Here is a 12,790-nt window from a genome sequence, read left to right as displayed (position 1 = left end):
TCGTCCAGGCGGCCAGGTGTCGCATGTGTGCCGAGAGCCAGAGGCTCACGAAACAGCTGCACAGGTGAGGCGGGTTGCTGTACAAGATGGTACACAGGTTTGCAACAAAGGCGCAGTCCAGTTTAGTTGGAAAGTCCAGAATCCCCCTGCCACCGTCTTCGACGGGCCTGCACATATCCTTCCTTCTAATGCGCTCGTACGAGTTCCCCCACACGAAGACGAAGATGGCTCGCGTGAGCTCTTTCCTCTTCCTTGCAGGTAGGGGGTAAACGACCGCCAGGTGGAGCAGGAGGGGCAGAATTTCTACCTTCAGCACCAGCGCCTTTCCGATCCATGTTAATGAACGCTGCCGCCAAAGGCCCAGCTTCTGGTTGACCTTCCGGAACCTGGCCGCCCAGTTCAAGCCTGAGGAGTCCGTGGTGTGAAAAAGGACCCCCAGGACTTTAACCGGGCCCGTTGTTGTTGTCAGTCCCCCAACGATCTCCGGCTCATATGCCCAGGTCCCGAACAGCTTCACTAGGCTCTTGGCGTGGTTCAAACGGGCGCCGGTGCCTCTGGAGTATGCCTCTATGGTGTCCAACACTCTCCCCAAGCTTCTTTCAGAGCTCAGGAAGAGCGTGATGTCATCCGCATAGGCGGCGATCTTCGCCTCCTGCCCGCCTCCACCTGGTACTCGTATTCCAGCCACCGCAGGATCCCTCCTCAGTTGGTCCAGCAGGAGTTCGAGATAGATCACGTACAGCAGGGGCGACAGAGGACAGCCCTGTCGCACACCACATCTTACTGGGATACTCCTCCCTACTGCTCCGTTCACACATACCCGGGATTTCGCGCCGGTGTATAGCGCCTTGATCCACCTGACAAACCTGTCAGGCAGACCCTTCCTCCGCAGAAGCGCCCACAGGATTCCATGGTGGACCCGGTCGAACGCCTTTGCCTGGTCCAGGCTCACCAGCATGAGCGGCAGGCCTCTATCTTCAACCCAGGCGATGGTGTCCCGGATCAGCTGCAAGGTCCAGCTGATCTTCCGGCCTGCCACGCCACATGTCTGGTCCGCCCCGACCAGCTCCGGCATCACCGTTCTCAGGCGGCCGCCCAGCACCCTGGCCAAGATCTTATAGTCCGTGCACAGGAGCTGGATCGGCCTCCAGTTTCCCAGGTCCGCCTTGTCTCCGCCTTTGTAGATCAGCGAGATGACCCCGGTCCTCATGGAGAGGCCCAGGTCTTCACTGTTCAGGGCCTCGTTGAAGACCTGCACCAAGAAGGGCTCCAGATGACTCCAGAAGGTGGAGTAGAACTCTGTTGGTAGGCCGTCAATGCCAGGGACCGTGCCCTTCTTCAAACCGAGCATCGCTTTCCTCAGTTCTGCCCCTGACACTGGTCCGGCCAGGGTGGAGGTGTCATCCACCACCCTCTCCACACCTTCCAGGAGCTTCTCCCTGATGCTGGGGTCGGTCTCCTTCTCCTGAAACAGAGACGTATAGAACCCTGTGGCACACTCCACCATCCCGGGTATGTCCGTGGCTGCAGTCCCGTCTTCGCGCTGGATGCTCTCGAAGAGACAGCGCTCCTGCCGTCTCCTCACAGCGCCGAAGAACTGGGGCGAGCATCGTTCTTCCCCTTCTCTCCACACTCCCCGCAGTCTGAAAAGGAAGTCCTTCGCTCTCTGCAGCCACTGGTCTCTGAGCCGGCCTCTGACCTCCGCGATCCTTTCGCCGTCAAAAGCGCCCCCCTGGTTCAGCTGCTCGTACAGCGCCTCGAGTTCTTCTTGAAGATGGGCACACTGGCGTTCCTCCAGACTCCGCCGGATCCAGCAATAACGCTTGGTGACCGTCGCGAGAGTCTCCTTACACGATTCCCACCAGTGCACCGAGGAGCTAAAGAGCTCCCTCCTCTCCTCAAAGTCCCTCAGCACTGACTCGATCTTCTTCCGGTATCTCGCCTCCTGCAGAACTTGTCTGTTCAGCTTCCAGTACCCAGTCTGGAAGCCGGGGTCCTCAACACCAAAAGAGACCGACAGCAGCCGATGATCCGAGAACCAGGTGGGGGTCACTTGCCTGCTCAGGACTTTCCACTTCACAGTAGAGAGGATGTAGTCCAATCGCCGGAAGATCCCTCTCCCGTTATCCCACGTGTGGTGTGCGACATTCCGAAACCCGTCTCTAAGGCCGAAGTCTACGATCAAGGACCTCAAGAGATGAACTCCCTGGCCGTGCGCGTCTCCCAGGTCGATGTTGAAATCGCCGCCCACGATCAGCTCCCTGTTGGTATACAGCAGGGGCTCCAGGTCTTTCAGGAAAGTACCCTGCTGTCGTCTGTCTGCTGGGGCGTACACGCTGACTAACCTGACCCTTGTTTTCCTCCAGATCCCGTCCACCACCAGCAGACGTCCGGGGATGACCGAGCTGACCGACTGGACGACGAAACCTGGCGAGCCGCACAAGATGCCGACGCCGGTGGAGTTCACCCCTCCGACGCTCCACCACGAAGGACCCTTCCTCCACTCCCTCTGAAAGGTCCTCACGTCGTTGAGGTCCTTAAGGTGGACTTCCTGCAGGAAGACCACGTCCAGGTGCCTCTGAGACAGGTAACGGAAAACTGCCACTCTCTTGTCCTGCCTTCTCAAACCCCTCACGTTGACCGTTGCCGCCACGAAGGTCATGGCGGTTCCCGTGGGGGGGTGTCACTCTCCATCGCCTCCTCGAGGCTGAGCTCGGGAGAGCTTGCTGCCCCTGCTGTACTTACCGAAGTGTCGTCGGTGGACATGTAACCGACTTCGGCGGGGCTATACTGGGGTTCTTGCTCGGGGGTGGCCATGCTCACCTGGCAGGTAACCACCGGGCTGCCGTCCTCCGTCGTGTTCCGCGACACCGAGAAGGAGCTCATTAGTGCTGGTCCTGATCCTTGTCCAGGCGGAAGAGAGTCTTCGGCGCTCTCGAGCTCCGAGTCGCTCGAGGCTGACAGGTACTCCGACCCCTCTTCCATCCCCTCAGGGTCCACTAACTCTCCCTGGTTCCTGTCCTGCTCTTCCCCCTTGACTGTCCTTTTCTTTTTCTCCTGGGTCTCCTGGGACTGTTGTTCTTCTCCCATCCGCTTCTTCATCTTCTTCTTCCGTTTGCCCTGTAGGGGCGCCGCCTTCTCCTCTTCTGCTGGCGCTGGTGCTGCTGCTGCAGGTGCTCCCTTCCCCTTCCTGCGGTGTCCTTTCTTCACCACCAGCGCCCAGCTCTCTTCGCTGTCCTCGGCCTCCCGAGAAGTTCCCGGCTGTTCGTCCTCTCTCTCCACCCGTTGATCGTCCTCCACCTGTTCCTGCCGTCTGCTTCCTTCCTTCCCTCCCCCGCCAGGGGCTGCACTACCCTCTGGCTGATCTTCCTCTTCGCCGTCCTCCACTGCCAACCTTGCCCCCTCGAACATCACCCTGTTATACTCGGCGCTTCTTTTTATGCACTGGCGGAACAAGTGCCCCGTGTTGCCGCACAGGGAGCACTCTTTCACTGGACACTGCCGTGTCGAGTGGCCCCGCTCATTGCACCGTCCGCACTCCGTTGCCTGACACGCCCCCTCTCGGTGTCCGGATCTGCGACACTTGCGGCAAAAATCCGGCTGGTTCCAATAGTACAAATACCCCCTACCTGATCCGATGGCAAAGGTGGCCGGTGGGTGGGCAAACCCGTCGTTGGTTCTGCTGTCCCTCCTTAGTTCGACCTCGTATCTTCGTTTGCCGGTCCAGACTTTCCGGGTATCCTGGATGATATGGGGCCCGCTTCTCACTTCCACATACCGCCGAAGGAAGGCCGTGACATCGGTATCTGTGATGAAGGGCTCGAACATGTGCACTACCACCCACCGCCTGTTGTCTCCCTGCAGTCCGCCGCACTCGTACTCGCGCATCCCTCCACTCTCGATGACCTCTGTGCATCTCTTCACTACCCGTCCATAGACATCCGCGTTCACAAAGGTGACATCCAAAAATTTCTGTGCCCGGTTCCCCTGCACACATTTAAGTTCCGCCACGCTAACTCCCAAAATGTCAAACAAAATTTTGTCTTCTACCTCCTCTCGCCCAGGCATCTCCGTCTCCGCCTTCCAATTCAGTCTGATGGTCCATCTCACGCTGGGATCCGTCCCAGCCCTCCTGGATTCTCCGGGGTCCGTGGCCATCCCGGAGCGCAGCCTTTCGGCTGCAAGCAGCCTACTCCCCAGCAAAAAAGGATGCGATCCTGTTGCCTTCCCTGTAGTGATGTCCCCTCAGGTAGGGTCCGCCGCTCTCTCCGTCCTTCGCCCTTCTCGTCCTTTAGCAAGCCCTCCAGCCGCGGTCAAGCCACGCACCTTTGGATCTTGGCCAAAAGGCCGAGAAGCGATGCCCGACGCCGGCCTTGGGCGGGCGCGCGGGCGTCCGGCTGGCGCGCAGCGGCGCAGGCCGACGCCTCTGGAGCCCGGTCCGCACGCGGCTGCCGGCCGCCCGGACTCCGCTCTCCCCCTCTCTTGCCTGCCTGCTTGCTCGCCTGCCTGCCCGCCAGTCCCGGGCGGGGGCCCTGCTCTTTGATCTCCTGTCAACGGCCCGACAACGACCGCAGCCGCGGGGGGCGCCAGCCGGCCGGCCTCCTTAGCTTAGGCCCCTCCCACCAGCAGCAGCCGTGCCGAGTGAGCTGCAAGCGAAAGCGGACCGTCGGCACCTGCGGGCAGAGGCAAGGGGCAGCGCTCTCTCGGGAGGGACGGGGACACACACACACCTGCCTGCCTGCCGAAAAAAAGAAAGAAAAGGTGTATATACTAAGTTTTTTGGAGAAAACGGCCGGCTGTCGAAAGGGGCCCGCCTGCAAGGACGGGGCACACACACACACACACACACACACACACACACACACACACACACACACACAAGCCACGCCTGCCTCCCTGGAAAAAGGAGGAAAAAACTAAGTTTTTTGGAGGGAAAACGCACGGGAGCCGAAAAGGGGGCCGGCCTGCTTGCCGAGAGAGTCGAGGCGCGGGAAAGTGCACGGAGGGAGCACGGGAACGGGGAGGGGGAGAGAGAGAGACACAGAGACACACAGATGGACGAGAGACGAGACCGGAGAGGAAGGAGCTCCGGTCCACCTCGCTTGCTTGCTAGCTACGTCTGTCTTTTCACCGCTGAGAGAAGGTAGTGCACCGTTCCCGGAGGCGCTGCAATACCGGGCCGATGCGTGGAGAGGACGGAGCAAGCTCCTGATCCAGCTCCCTGTTCCAAAAATCCGTTTAATATGTGGTCCCCCGATGGGGGACGTATCAGATATTAAACTGATAAGAACAGATACTACACTTGATCTTAGCCAAAAGGCCGAGAAGCGATGCCCGACGCCGGCCTTGGGCGGGCGCGCGGGCGTCCGGCTGGCGCGCAGCGGCGCAGGCCGACGCCTCTGGAGCCCGGTCCGCACGCGGCTGCCGGCCGCCCGGACTCCGCTCTCCCCCTCTCTTGCCTGCCTGCTTGCTCGCCTGCCTGCCCGCCAGTCCCGGGCGGGGGCCCTGCTCTTTGATCTCCTGTCAACGGCCCGACAACGACCGCAGCCGCGGGGGGCGCCAGCCGGCCGGCCTCCTTAGCTTAGGCCCCTCCCACCAGCAGCAGCCGTGCCGAGTGAGCTGCAAGCGAAAGCGGACCGTCGGCACCTGCGGGCAGAGGCAAGGGGCAGCGCTCTCTCGGGAGGGACGGGGACACACACACACCTGCCTGCCTGCCGAAAAAAAGAAAGAAAAGGTGTATATACTAAGTTTTTTGGAGGGAAAACGGCCGGCTGTCGAAAGGGGCCCGCCTGCAAGGACGGGGACACACACACACACACACACACACACACACACACACACACACACACACACACAGCCACGCCTGCCTCCCTGGAAAAAGGAGGAAAAAACTAAGTTTTTTGGAGGGAAAACGCACGGGAGCCGAAAAGGGGGCCGGCCTGCTTGCCGAGAGAGTCGAGGCGCGGGAAAGTGCACGGAGGGAGCACGGGAACGGGGAGGGGGAGAGAGAGAGACACAGAGACACACAGATGGACGAGAGACGAGACCGGAGAGGAAGGAGCTCCGGTCCACCTCGCTTGCTTGCTAGCTACGTCTGTCTTTTCACCGCTGAGAGAAGGTAGTGCACCGTTCCCGGAGGCGCTGCAATACCGGGCCGATGCGTGGAGAGGACGGAGCAAGCTCCTGATCCAGCTCCCTGTTCCAAAAATCCGTTTAATATGTGGTCCCCCGATGGGGGACGTATCAGATATTAAACTGATAAGAACAGATACTACACTTGATCTTAGCCAAAAGGCCGAGAAGCGATGCCCGACGCCGGCCTTGGGCGGGCGCGCGGGCGTCCGGCTGGCGCGCAGCGGCGCAGGCCGACGCCTCTGGAGCCCGGTCCGCACGCGGCTGCCGGCCGCCCGGACTCCGCTCTCCCCCTCTCTTGCCTGCCTGCTTGCTCGCCTGCCTGCCCGCCAGTCCCGGGCGGGGGCCCTGCTCTTTGATCTCCTGTCAACGGCCCGACAACGACCGCAGCCGCGGGGGGCGCCAGCCGGCCGGCCTCCTTAGCTTAGGCCCCTCCCACCAGCAGCAGCCGTGCCGAGTGAGCTGCAAGCGAAAGCGGACCGTCGGCACCTGCGGGCAGAGGCAAGGGGCAGCGCTCTCTCGGGAGGGACGGGGACACACACACACCTGCCTGCCTGCCGAAAAAAAGAAAGAAAAGGTGTATATACTAAGTTTTTTGGAGGGAAAACGGCCGGCTGTCGAAAGGGGCCCGCCTGCAAGGACGGGGACACACACACACACACACACACACACACACACACACACACACACACACACACAAGCCACGCCTGCCTCCCTGGAAAAAGGAGGAAAAAACTAAGTTTTTTGGAGGGAAAACGCACGGGAGCCGAAAAGGGGGCCGGCCTGCTTGCCGAGAGAGTCGAGGCGCGGGAAAGTGCACGGAGGGAGCACGGGAACGGGGAGGGGGAGAGAGAGAGACACAGAGACACACAGATGGACGAGAGACGAGACCGGAGAGGAAGGAGCTCCGGTCCACCTCGCTTGCTTGCTAGCTACGTCTGTCTTTTCACCGCTGAGAGAAGGTAGTGCACCGTTCCCGGAGGCGCTGCAATACCGGGCCGATGCGTGGAGAGGACGGAGCAAGCTCCTGATCCAGCTCCCTGTTCCAAAAATCCGTTTAATATGTGGTCCCCCGATGGGGGACGTATCAGATATTAAACTGATAAGAACAGATACTACACTTGATCTTAGCCAAAAGGCCGAGAAGCGATGCCCGACGCCGGCCTTGGGCGGGCGCGCGGGCGTCCGGCTGGCGCGCAGCGGCGCAGGCCGACGCCTCTGGAGCCCGGTCCGCACGCGGCTGCCGGCCGCCCGGACTCCGCTCTCCCCCTCTCTTGCCTGCCTGCTTGCTCGCCTGCCTGCCCGCCAGTCCCGGGCGGGGGCCCTGCTCTTTGATCTCCTGTCAACGGCCCGACAACGACCGCAGCCGCGGGGGGCGCCAGCCGGCCGGCCTCCTTAGCTTAGGCCCCTCTCACCAGCAGCAGCCGTGCCGAGTGAGCTGCAAGCGAAAGCGGACCGTCGGCACCTGCGGGCAGAGGCAAGGGGCAGCGCTCTCTCGGGAGGGACGGGGACACACACACACCTGCCTGCCTGCCGAAAAAAAGAAAGAAAAGGTGTATATACTAAGTTTTTTGGAGGGAAAACGGCCGGCTGTCGAAAGGGGCCCGCCTGCAAGGACGGGGACACACACACACACACACACACACACACACACACACACACACACACACACACAGCCACGCCTGCCTCCCTGGAAAAAGGAGGAAAAAACTAAGTTTTTTGGAGGGAAAACGCACGGGAGCCGAAAAGGGGGCCGGCCTGCTTGCCGAGAGAGTCGAGGCGCGGGAAAGTGCACGGAGGGAGCACGGGAACGGGGAGGGGGAGAGAGAGAGACACAGAGACACACAGATGGACGAGAGACGAGACCGGAGAGGAAGGAGCTCCGGTCCACCTCGCTTGCTTGCTAGCTACGTCTGTCTTTTCACCGCTGAGAGAAGGTAGTGCACCGTTCCCGGAGGCGCTGCAATACCGGGCCGATGCGTGGAGAGGACGGAGCAAGCTCCTGATCCAGCTCCCTGTTCCAAAAATCCGTTTAATATGTGGTCCCCCGATGGGGGACGTATCAGATATTAAACTGATAAGAACAGATACTACACTTGATCTTAGCCAAAAGGCCGAGAAGCGATGCCCGACGCCGGCCTTGGGCGGGCGCGCGGGCGTCCGGCTGGCGCGCAGCGGCGCAGGCCGACGCCTCTGGAGCCCGGTCCGCACGCGGCTGCCGGCCGCCCGGACTCCGCTCTCCCCCTCTCTTGCCTGCCTGCTTGCTCGCCTGCCTGCCCGCCAGTCCCGGGCGGGGGCCCTGCTCTTTGATCTCCTGTCAACGGCCCGACAACGACCGCAGCCGCGGGGGGCGCCAGCCGGCCGGCCTCCTTAGCTTAGGCCCCTCCCACCAGCAGCAGCCGTGCCGAGTGAGCTGCAAGCGAAAGCGGACCGTCGGCACCTGCGGGCAGAGGCAAGGGGCAGCGCTCTCTCGGGAGGGACGGGGACACACACACACCTGCCTGCCTGCCGAAAAAAAGAAAGAAAAGGTGTATATACTAAGTTTTTTGGAGGGAAAACGGCCGGCTGTCGAAAGGGGCCCGCCTGCAAGGACGGGGACACACACACACACACACACACACACACACACACACACACACACACACACACAAGCCACGCCTGCCTCCCTGGAAAAAGGAGGAAAAAACTAAGTTTTTTGGAGGGAAAACGCACGGGAGCCGAAAAGGGGGCCGGCCTGCTTGCCGAGAGAGTCGAGGCGCGGGAAAGTGCACGGAGGGAGCACGGGAACGGGGAGGGGGAGAGAGAGAGACACAGAGACACACAGATGGACGAGAGACGAGACCGGAGAGGAAGGAGCTCCGGTCCACCTCGCTTGCTTGCTAGCTACGTCTGTCTTTTCACCGCTGAGAGAAGGTAGTGCACCGTTCCCGGAGGCGCTGCAATACCGGGCCGATGCGTGGAGAGGACGGAGCAAGCTCCTGATCCAGCTCCCTGTTCCAAAAATCCGTTTAATATGTGGTCCCCCGATGGGGGACGTATCAGATATTAAACTGATAAGAACAGATACTACACTTGATCTTAGCCAAAAGGCCGAGAAGCGATGCCCGACGCCGGCCTTGGGCGGGCGCGCGGGCGTCCGGCTGGCGCGCAGCGGCGCAGGCCGACGCCTCTGGAGCCCGGTCCGCACGCGGCTGCCGGCCGCCCGGACTCCGCTCTCCCCCTCTCTTGCCTGCCTGCTTGCTCGCCTGCCTGCCCGCCAGTCCCGGGCGGGGGCCCTGCTCTTTGATCTCCTGTCAACGGCCCGACAACGACCGCAGCCGCGGGGGGCGCCAGCCGGCCGGCCTCCTTAGCTTAGGCCCCTCCCACCAGCAGCAGCCGTGCCGAGTGAGCTGCAAGCGAAAGCGGACCGTCGGCACCTGCGGGCAGAGGCAAGGGGCAGCGCTCTCTCGGGAGGGACGGGGACACACACACACCTGCCTGCCTGCCGAAAAAAAGAAAGAAAAGGTGTATATACTAAGTTTTTTGGAGGGAAAACGGCCGGCTGTCGAAAGGGGCCCGCCTGCAAGGACGGGGACACACACACACACACACACACACACACACACACACACACACACACACACAAGCCACGCCTGCCTCCCTGGAAAAAGGAGGAAAAAACTAAGTTTTTTGGAGGGAAAACGCACGGGAGCCGAAAAGGGGGCCGGCCTGCTTGCCGAGAGAGTCGAGGCGCGGGAAAGTGCACGGAGGGAGCACGGGAACGGGGAGGGGGAGAGAGAGAGACACAGAGACACACAGATGGACGAGAGACGAGACCGGAGAGGAAGGAGCTCCGGTCCACCTCGCTTGCTTGCTAGCTACGTCTGTCTTTTCACCGCTGAGAGAAGGTAGTGCACCGTTCCCGGAGGCGCTGCAATACCGGGCCGATGCGTGGAGAGGACGGAGCAAGCTCCTGATCCAGCTCCCTGTTCCAAAAATCCGTTTAATATGTGGTCCCCCGATGGGGGACGTATCAGATATTAAACTGATAAGAACAGATACTACACTTGATCTTAGCCAAAAGGCCGAGAAGCGATGCCCGACGCCGGCCTTGGGCGGGCGCGCGGGCGTCCGGCTGGCGCGCAGCGGCGCAGGCCGACGCCTCTGGAGCCCGGTCCGCACGCGGCTGCCGGCCGCCCGGACTCCGCTCTCCCCCTCTCTTGCCTGCCTGCTTGCTCGCCTGCCTGCCCGCCAGTCCCGGGCGGGGGCCCTGCTCTTTGATCTCCTGTCAACGGCCCGACAACGACCGCAGCCGCGGGGGGCGCCAGCCGGCCGGCCTCCTTAGCTTAGGCCCCTCCCACCAGCAGCAGCCGTGCCGAGTGAGCTGCAAGCGAAAGCGGACCGTCGGCACCTGCGGGCAGAGGCAAGGGGCAGCGCTCTCTCGGGAGGGACGGGGACACACACACACCTGCCTGCCTGCCGAAAAAAAGAAAGAAAATGTATATACTAAGTTTTTTGGAGGGAAAACGGCCGGCTGTCGAAAGGGGCCCGCCTGCAAGGACGGGGACACACACACACACACACACACACACACACACACACACACACACACACACACAAGCCACGCCTGCCTCCCTGGAAAAAGGAGGAAAAAACTAAGTTTTTTGGAGGGAAAACGCACGGGAGCCGAAAAGGGGGCCGGCCTGCTTGCCGAGAGAGTCGAGGCGCGGGAAAGTGCACGGAGGGAGCACGGGAACGGGGAGGGGGAGAGAGAGAGACACAGAGACACACAGATGGACGAGAGACGAGACCGGAGAGGAAGGAGCTCCGGTCCACCTCGCTTGCTTGCTAGCTACGTCTGTCTTTTCACCGCTGAGAGAAGGTAGTGCACCGTTCCCGGAGGCGCTGCAATACCGGGCCGATGCGTGGAGAGGACGGAGCAAGCTCCTGATCCAGCTCCCTGTTCCAAAAATCCGTTTAATATGTGGTCCCCCGATGGGGGACGTATCAGATATTAAACTGATAAGAACAGATACTACACTTGATCTTAGCCAAAAGGCCGAGAAGCGATGCCCGACGCCGGCCTTGGGCGGGCGCGCGGGCGTCCGGCTGGCGCGCAGCGGCGCAGGCCGACGCCTCTGGAGCCCGGTCCGCACGCGGCTGCCGGCCGCCCGGACTCCGCTCTCCCCCTCTCTTGCCTGCCTGCTTGCTCGCCTGCCTGCCCGCCAGTCCCGGGCGGGGGCCCTGCTCTTTGATCTCCTGTCAACGGCCCGACAACGACCGCAGCCGCGGGGGGCGCCAGCCGGCCGGCCTCCTTAGCTTAGGCCCCTCCCACCAGCAGCAGCCGTGCCGAGTGAGCTGCAAGCGAAAGCGGACCGTCGGCACCTGCGGGCAGAGGCAAGGGGCAGCGCTCTCTCGGGAGGGACGGGGACACACACACACCTGCCTGCCTGCCGAAAAAAAGAAAGAAAAGGTGTATATACTAAGTTTTTTGGAGGGAAAACGGCCGGCTGTCGAAAGGGGCCCGCCTGCAAGGACGGGGACACACACACACACACACACACACACACACACACACACACACACACACACACAAGCCACGCCTGCCTCCCTGGAAAAAGGAGGAAAAAACTAAGTTTTTTGGAGGGAAAACGCACGGGAGCCGAAAAGGGGGCCGGCCTGCTTGCCGAGAGAGTCGAGGCGCGGGAAAGTGCACGGAGGGAGCACGGGAACGGGGAGGGGGAGAGAGAGAGACACAGAGACACACAGATGGACGAGAGACGAGACCGGAGAGGAAGGAGCTCCGGTCCACCTCGCTTGCTTGCTAGCTACGTCTGTCTTTTCACCGCTGAGAGAAGGTAGTGCACCGTTCCCGGAGGCGCTGCAATACCGGGCCGATGCGTGGAGAGGACGGAGCAAGCTCCTGATCCAGCTCCCTGTTCCAAAAATCCGTTTAATATGTGGTCCCCCGATGGGGGACGTATCAGATATTAAACTGATAAGAACAGATACTACACTTGATCTTAGCCAAAAGGCCGAGAAGCGATGCCCGACGCCGGCCTTGGGCGGGCGCGCGGGCGTCCGGCTGGCGCGCAGCGGCGCAGGCCGACGCCTCTGGAGCCCGGTCCGCACGCGGCTGCCGGCCGCCCGGACTCCGCTCTCCCCCTCTCTTGCCTGCCTGCTTGCTCGCCTGCCTGCCCGCCAGTCCCGGGCGGGGGCCCTGCTCTTTGATCTCCTGTCAACGGCCCGACAACGACCGCAGCCGCGGGGGGCGCCAGCCGGCCGGCCTCCTTAGCTTAGGCCCCTCCCACCAGCAGCAGCCGTGCCGAGTGAGCTGCAAGCGAAAGCGGACCGTCGGCACCTGCGGGCAGAGGCAAGGGGCAGCGCTCTCTCGGGAGGGACGGGGACACACACACACCTGCCTGCCTGCCGAAAAAAAGAAAGAAAAGGTGTATATACTAAGTTTTTTGGAGGGAAAACGGCCGGCTGTCGAAAGGGGCCCGCCTGCAAGGACGGGGACACACACACACACACACACACACACACACACACACACACACACACACACACAAGCCACGCCTGCCTCCCTGGAAAAAGGAGGAAAAAACTAAGTTTTTTGGAGGGAAAACGCACGGGAGCCGAAAAGGGGGCCGGCCTGCTTGCCGAGAGAGTCGAGGCG

General features: G+C 61.8%; 8 non-coding genes across 8 annotated transcripts; all 8 read right to left on the bottom strand.

The window, feature by feature from the left end:
- Window positions 1–5,141: 5,141 nt before the first annotated feature.
- On the bottom strand, window positions 5,142–5,332 carry LOC148806966 (U2 spliceosomal RNA). The gene has a single exon (XR_016089089.1). It is a non-coding gene; the product is annotated as a U2 spliceosomal RNA (small nuclear RNA).
- Window positions 5,333–6,116: 784 nt separating this feature from the next.
- Window positions 6,117–6,307, bottom strand: LOC148806965 (U2 spliceosomal RNA). Its single transcript, XR_016089088.1, has one exon. It is a non-coding gene; the product is annotated as a U2 spliceosomal RNA (small nuclear RNA).
- Window positions 6,308–7,092: 785 nt separating this feature from the next.
- LOC148806964 (U2 spliceosomal RNA) lies at window positions 7,093–7,283 on the bottom strand. Its single transcript, XR_016089086.1, has one exon. It is a non-coding gene; the product is annotated as a U2 spliceosomal RNA (small nuclear RNA).
- Window positions 7,284–8,067: 784 nt separating this feature from the next.
- On the bottom strand, window positions 8,068–8,258 carry LOC148806963 (U2 spliceosomal RNA). Its single transcript, XR_016089085.1, has one exon. It is a non-coding gene; the product is annotated as a U2 spliceosomal RNA (small nuclear RNA).
- Window positions 8,259–9,043: 785 nt separating this feature from the next.
- Window positions 9,044–9,234, bottom strand: LOC148806962 (U2 spliceosomal RNA). Its single transcript, XR_016089084.1, has one exon. It is a non-coding gene; the product is annotated as a U2 spliceosomal RNA (small nuclear RNA).
- Window positions 9,235–10,017: 783 nt separating this feature from the next.
- Window positions 10,018–10,208, bottom strand: LOC148806961 (U2 spliceosomal RNA). Its single transcript, XR_016089083.1, has one exon. It is a non-coding gene; the product is annotated as a U2 spliceosomal RNA (small nuclear RNA).
- Window positions 10,209–10,991: 783 nt separating this feature from the next.
- LOC148806960 (U2 spliceosomal RNA) lies at window positions 10,992–11,182 on the bottom strand. The gene has a single exon (XR_016089082.1). It is a non-coding gene; the product is annotated as a U2 spliceosomal RNA (small nuclear RNA).
- A 785-nt stretch (window positions 11,183–11,967) lies between these two features.
- LOC148806959 (U2 spliceosomal RNA) lies at window positions 11,968–12,158 on the bottom strand. The gene has a single exon (XR_016089081.1). It is a non-coding gene; the product is annotated as a U2 spliceosomal RNA (small nuclear RNA).
- Window positions 12,159–12,790: the final 632 nt, after the last annotated feature.

Source organism: Atractosteus spatula, unplaced genomic scaffold (assembly GCF_055471065.1).
Source record: "Atractosteus spatula isolate fAtrSpa1 unplaced genomic scaffold, fAtrSpa1.hap1 Scaffold_42, whole genome shotgun sequence".
Classification (NCBI taxonomy): Eukaryota; Metazoa; Chordata; class Actinopteri; order Semionotiformes; family Lepisosteidae; genus Atractosteus; species Atractosteus spatula.
This window is presented reverse-complemented; position numbering and strand designations above follow the sequence as displayed.